Raw genomic sequence first — 6,791 nt, 5'->3', positions numbered from 1 at the left:
AAGTAAAAGTACAACAGCTTGAAGTGTTGAACCAGGCCACAGCCCTCTGACTCGTGATCTCCCATGCATGCTGCCAGAATAAAACCACCAGGAATGAATTCACTCCCCACTTCTCTGGAACCTCAGGACCCACCCATTTCTCGGCAGTACTGTGAATTTTGAAGTTAAACTAAATTTTGGTACCATACCAACTGGAATTTAGGCTTTAAAAATAATGTTTCAAGGCCAGGTGTGGTGATTCATGCCTGAAATCCCACTACTTTGGGAGGCTGAGGCTGGAGAATCACTTGAGGCTAGTGAGCTGTGATTGTACCACTGCACTCCAGCTCGGGGAACAGAGCGAGACCTTGTCTCTAAAAATAATAATAGTAATAAAATAAAAATAACGTTTTATGACTATTTATTGCAAGGTCAGATTTACAGATTGTTATAAATTGTTGAGAAATTTTTGTGATTAGAATATGAATGAAAAAGCTTTATTGGTAAAAGTGACATGTTAAGGGGCTATGAAGTAAATATGCTGCAGTTAATTATGCTAAGTTAAACTACAATTTAGTTATTTGCTTTAAAATAAACTGTTCTTTTTTTTTTATACTATCTTAAAACTCATTATGTTGTCAGAGCCCTAGAGCTGGCTAGTGTAACACTGACTATGAATAGGTGGGCCCACCACTTGAGTTGAGTTGAGGTGATTTCATGGTGCTTCTCCAGGCTCTTGGTATGGTGTCACTGCATGCAAGCCATGAATCTGTTTTCAGAATCCTCTCCATTTTCCCAAATAAAAACCTATCACAACAGTGACTATATCACTCAGCATTGTATCTAAATATAAAACTGGTGCTTTCAGTGTTTTTGGCAGATAGTGTTCCATAAGCTTTCCATCAGAAGGGATTTTAGAAAGACATCTTAGAGGTCCGTGCTACATCTTCACAGTTCCTCTGAATAACCTTAGGTGGTAATGTTACTTGCCTTTGACACCTCTGCATATGTTTTAATGACTAGATCAAAACTAAATCAAAAATTGGATAATTTTGGTTCTTAAATCAGAAATTGGATAATTTTGGTTCTTAAATCAGAAATTGGATAATTTTGGTTCTTAAATCAGAAATTGGATAATTTTTAATATTTATGTGTTAATCACACAGTATGCTCTCTGAAGTTCTCTTAAGCCTTCAGTTTGTACTCTTAATGTTCTTTCTGAGCTGGAGAACTGACTTTGCACTTTGGTTACACAGAACATTGGTTTCCAATTTAGTTTAACTGAAATTTGCTGCTGGATATGTTGAGTTTGTTCTTTAAAAAATATCTCATATATCTTGTCTTTCCTCCTGTCTTAGAAGAACAGACCTAACTAGTGAATGTATTAATGAAAATGCATCTATTTCAGAACTGACATGAAGAGTTTAGTTTTTTTACTTTATAAACTGTGAATATGAGTGCCAGCTGCATACAATGTAACTAATCATATTTAAATATATTTCACTTTCTCTTTGACTTTAGACCTTTTGAAGTCTGTATAAACTTGTTTTGAAATATAGTCTCTACTTAACAAATGTCATAACAATACTTTTTTGCATGATAAAAAATTATTACTTTGATTACAAAAGGCATATTCTTTCCTGGTTTCCACAATGAGAGGAAGTGTAATGATTATTTTAATATTTCTATTAAATATGTTTAACTGTATATTTTTATGGCTGCTCTTTTATGTTAGACACTGTCTCTTTGGGGTTGTTAATTGGTTCCTGAAAGGGAACTTCAAACTCCTTTACTACTGGCCTTACATGATTGGTCCCTATTAGGTTGTTGAGAGAACGTCGACCAATTCTTTGATACCCGCCAGGTAGACCGTAGTACCTGCCATGTCTGACACCCTGCATCCAGCTAAAACTAGAAACAGCACTGGGCCTCCCTGTGGACAAGACATTGATTTGACCAGAAGCAGATGTCTGGCTAAGGCTGACAACCAAAGTTGGCCTTAGATGAAGGGCTTTGTTCAGTTAGGGGCAGAGGTCATAAATTTTTTTTTATTTTTTTATTTTTATTTTTATTTTTTTTTTGAGACAGAGTCTTGCTCTGTCGCCCAGGCTGGAGTGCAGTGGCGTGATCTTGGCTCACTGCAAGCTCTGCCTCCCAGGTTCACGCTATCCTCCTGCCTCAGCCTCTTAAGTAGCTGGGACTACAGGCACCTGCCACCATGCCCGGCTAATTTTCTGTATTTTTAGTAGAGATGGGGTTTCACCGTGTTAGCCAGGATGGTCTCAATCTCCTGGAGGTAATTAATTTCTCTGGATGTTTGGACTAGGAGATAGGGAGAGACAGAGCAGAAAGAGAAACACAGATGCCACAAGAAGGAGGAACAGAGCTAACCCTGGATAGGACTGGATACAGCAGCCAGACCAAGAGAGGCATCTAGTGAGAAGCAGCTCTTCAGCCCTGGGCCTGGTGCACACATCAACTCCTTGGTTTCCAAGAACCAAATTTGGCCCAGCACAGTGGCTCATGCCTGTAATCCCAGCACCTTGGGAGGCCAAAGCGGGTAGATCATGAGGTCAAGAGATCCAAGACCATCCTGGCCAACATGGTGAAACCCCGTTCTACTAAAAATACAAAAAAAATCAGCTGGGCATGGCGGTGTGCGCCTGTAGTCCTAGCTACTTGGGAGGCTGAGGCAAGAGAATCACTTGAACCCGGGAGGCAGAGTCCAGTGAGCCGAAATCACACTACTGCACTCCAGCCTGGCGACAGAGTGAGACTCCGTCAAAAAAATAAAGCCAAATTCATACAGTCCCTGAGGAGTGGGAACTGATACACATCTCTTGTATACAATAAGCTATGCTTGTGCTCTGAACAGTGTAAGATTGAGAATTGTATTCCTTTAAAGAAAGTTTGGCAGAACTGTAACTGAATTACCAACAAGGCACTGAGAAGGCATACCGTACTTTGTATTCTTTTTAAAGTCCATGTTAGGTGGTGGTGTAGCTGGAAGTGTATAGTTGAGGATGTAAAGTTTCTCCTAAAAATTTTTGGTATTTGGTGAATGGCATAACACATCAAAAAATTGGTTGTGTCGTATGATTAAATTGCAATGTGATGATATCAACTTGGTGGAAGACTTCTACTTTGTCTTGGTATCTGAAAATCCCCTTTGCTTCAAACTTAATACACACCAAGGAAAACAACCTGATACAATTTTGCAAGTGTCTTTGAGCTAATGGTTTTTCATGGGTATTAAAAAGCATTGGGTTATTTATGTATAATTTCTATGTAGAAAGAAAATGTTTGTTCCATTCAAGATACGGTTACACGAAAAGGCATCTAGTTGTGACCTTCAAATTATTACTTATATACCTATAGAAAATTTCTATAAATAGGCTGGGCACGATAGCTCACACCTGTAATCCCAGCACTTAGGGAGGCCAGGGTGGGCAGATCACCTGAGGTCAGGAGTCCAAGACCAGCCTGGCCAATATGGTGAAAACTTGTCTCTACTAAAAATACAAAAATTAGCCAGGCATGTTGGCCCATGCCTGTAGTCCCAGCTACTCAGCAGGCTGAGGTAGGGGAATCACTTGAACTCGGGAGGGGAGGCTGCAGTGAGCCAAGATCACACACCACTGCACTCCAGCCTGGGCAACAAAGTGAGACCCCCATCTCAAATAAGGAAAGAAAATTCCTATGAAGAAACACTATACCTCTGAGTTTCAATAATAGAGATGATTAACCCAGTTTCCCTGCAAGGATGTGCTCACTGTGAACAGATGTAGTGGTTACCACTCCAGATGTCTGCCTAGCATTTGAGACAACAGTCCCTGTCACCCCTGCCTCTCTCTGGGAACTTTTGCCACCATACAGAGGGGCAGTAGGCCCAGCCATAATCAACTGAAACAGATACAGAGTTATGACCTGAGCCTAGGCAATCAGGTTTTCTCAGGAATATGGATCTGGGACTAAAGAACTCAGCATCTTCCTATGACTGGAATTGTAGCATGTAAGTACAGAAGCTTTGGAGTGCCCACGAAGAGCAGAGAAAGCCAGCCAAGAGAGTGCTAGGTTTAAGTTGACATAAGAGGTCAACAAAATCGTGAAGTGAGTGTTCTGGGGACCTGAGAGTCAAGGGACTGGATTCTGGACAATGTCGCTGCATCGTCATAGTAAACTTCCCACACATGCTTTGAAAGTAAATATCAGTTATTTTGGAGCACAGTATAATGGTAAAGTATAAACTGTGAACTTACACAAGAACACCACAATTTCCGCTTCACTGACGAATAACTTGGGGCATGTTAATCGTGACTGCTCTGAGCCCCCACTTCTTTATCTGTAAAAAGGAAATAAATTACATAGTTTTGAGCCCCCATTTCTTTATCTGTAAAAAGGAAATAAATTACATAGTTGTGAGCCCCCACTTCTTTATCTGTAAAAAGGAAATAAATTACATAGTTGTGAGTTATTGGATGACATCATAAAACCCAGCACAGAGGGCTGGATGTGGTGGCTCATGCCTGTAATCCCAGCACTTTGGGAGGCCAAGGTGGGCGTATCACGAGGTCAGGAGATCGGGACCATCCTGGCTAACACGGTGAAACCCTGTCTCTACTAAAAATACAAAAAATCAGCCAGGCGTGGTGGTGGGTGCCTGTAGTCCCAGCTACTTGGGAGGCTGAGGCAGGAGAACGGCGTGAACCCAGGAGGCGGAGCTTGCAGTGAGCCGAGATTGCGCCACTGCACTCCAGCCTGGGTGACAGAGCAAGACCCCATCTCAAAAAAAAAAAAAAAAAAAAAAAACCAGCACAGAGCAGGCATGCCAGCATTCTCTCTCTCCTCAGCCTGCAAAAAGATTTATCAATTTACCTCATTTTCTTCTGTTCCTTGTTCTGACCTCAGTGCATGACCCATAGCACCAAGTGTTACTGTCGTTTATGAGTAAACAATTGAGTTAATAAGGAAATAAATTGAATGTTTTCCAGCATTTTGACCTTAACTTATTTTTTAAAACTTTGTACCTCCCAGAGCTGGGAAGAGATTCCAGATTTCCAGACTTAGTCCAGAGTCATGACTAATGCTGGACTGTCTATAGCTCTTATTGAAATGTCAGAAAATATTTTTTGCCCCCAAAACTATTAACTGATAAATTTATGGCATCAAAATGCATTTTTTAAAGGAGGCTTTTTGTTTTTTCTTTTTTGAGAGAGAGTCTTGCTCTGTCGCCCAGGCTGGAGTGCCTTGGCATAGTCTCAGCTCTCTGCAATCTCTGCCTCCCGGTCTCAGGTGATTCTCCTCCCTCAGGCTCCCAAGTAGCTGGGACTACAGGTGTGCACCACCACTTCCAGCTAATTTTTGTTTGTTTTTGGTAGAGATGAGGTTTTGCCATGTTACCTAGGCTGATCTTGAACTCCTGGACTCAAGTGATCCGCCCACCTCGGCCTCCCAAAGTGCTGAGATTTCAGGTGTGAGCCACCATACCTGGCCAAAAGAGACTTTTTTTTTTTTTTTTTTTTGAGACGAGTGTTGCTGTCTGTCGCCAGGCTGGAGTACAGTGGCATGATCTCAGCTCACTGCAACCTCCACCTCCTGGGTTCAAGCGATTCTCCTGCCTCAGCCTCCCAAGTAGCTGGGACTACAGGCACGCAGCACCACGCCTGGTAATTTTTTGTATTTTTAGTAGAGATGGAGTTTCACTGTGTTAGCCAGGATGGTCTCGAACTCCTGACCTCAGATGATCCGCCTGCCTAGGCCTCCCAAAGTACCGGGACCACAGGTGTGAGCCACCATGCCTGGCCCAAAGGGTTTTGTTTTTAAATGAGAGATGGTTAGTAAACTAATGTTTTCCCATGTGACATAGGGCATATACATAGAGATGAGTATGATGAACATTTTGGGTTATAAGTGACTTTCATAACAAGGACCTATGAAGAGTATATAAAGGTGGAGACACTGATTAGCACTTGATAGATTGGGTAAATCAAGTTGGGTGAAATTATCCCAGATTTTTTTTAAAGTCCCGGAAGGAAAAGATACGCAAGTATATTGAGCATTGAACAAATTTTTTTAAAAAAGATCTATGTCCATTCAGAATAGTCTGTGGAAAACATTTATCCTGCTATTTTGTTGTTGCTGTTTCTTTTTTTTTTTTTTTGAGATGGAGTCTTAACTCTGTCGCTCAGGCTGGAGTGCAGTGGTGTGATCTCGGCTCACTGCAACCTCTGCCTCCCGGGTTCAAGCGATTCTCCTGCCTCAGCGTCCCGGGTAACTGGGATCACAGGCGCCCACCACCACGCCTGGCTAACTTGTATTTTTTAGTAGAGATGAGGTTTCACCATGTTGGTCAGGCTGATTTTGAACTCCTGACCTCAATCTGACTGCCTCAGCCTCCCAAAGTGCTGAGATTACAGGCATGAACCACTGCACCCGGCTGTTGTTGCTGTTTCTAAGTGAGACTGATAAAGGACAAAAAGAAGCATGGCAAGGGTTGGATGGAAAAGGCTGGTTCTTCTCTCAGGGTTCCCAGATCATAGCTGGAGATAACACAGGGTTGTAGCTCCATCTGCTGGAGAGAAGCAAACCCACTCTTACATAGTCTATAAATGAAAGTGATGTTTCCACAATCATAGTGAGCCAGCCCATGTTTGCTAAGCACTTGCTGTGCACTGTGTAACACTTTGTCAGGCTTAGGGTAACAGAGGAAAAACATAGACATGTTCCCTGTTCCCACCATGCTTAGCTCTGAGAGGCCTTCTGCTATCAAGAAGACTTATTTTAGCTGGTGTGCTTTTGCATTCTAGGTTTCC

At 42.0% G+C, this 6,791-nt stretch overlaps 1 long non-coding RNA gene across 2 annotated transcripts in view; it reads right to left on the bottom strand.

Moving 5' to 3' along the window:
* The window catches only part of LOC134759632 (uncharacterized), a 64,329-nt gene extending 60,012 nt beyond the window's left edge, over positions 1 to 4,317 (bottom strand). For both annotated transcript variants that reach the window (XR_010136160.1, XR_010136161.1), the window contains exon 1: positions 4,239 to 4,317. This is a non-coding gene — a long non-coding RNA (uncharacterized LOC134759632). The remainder of the gene's footprint in view (positions 1 to 4,238) is intronic.
* Positions 4,318 to 6,791: the final 2,474 nt, after the last annotated feature.

The sequence above is a fragment of the Pongo abelii genome, chromosome 12 (assembly GCF_028885655.2).
Source record: "Pongo abelii isolate AG06213 chromosome 12, NHGRI_mPonAbe1-v2.0_pri, whole genome shotgun sequence".
Classification (NCBI taxonomy): domain Eukaryota; kingdom Metazoa; phylum Chordata; class Mammalia; order Primates; family Hominidae; genus Pongo; species Pongo abelii.
Note: the sequence above shows the minus strand (reverse complement) of the source record. Positions and strands in the feature narration are given on the sequence as shown.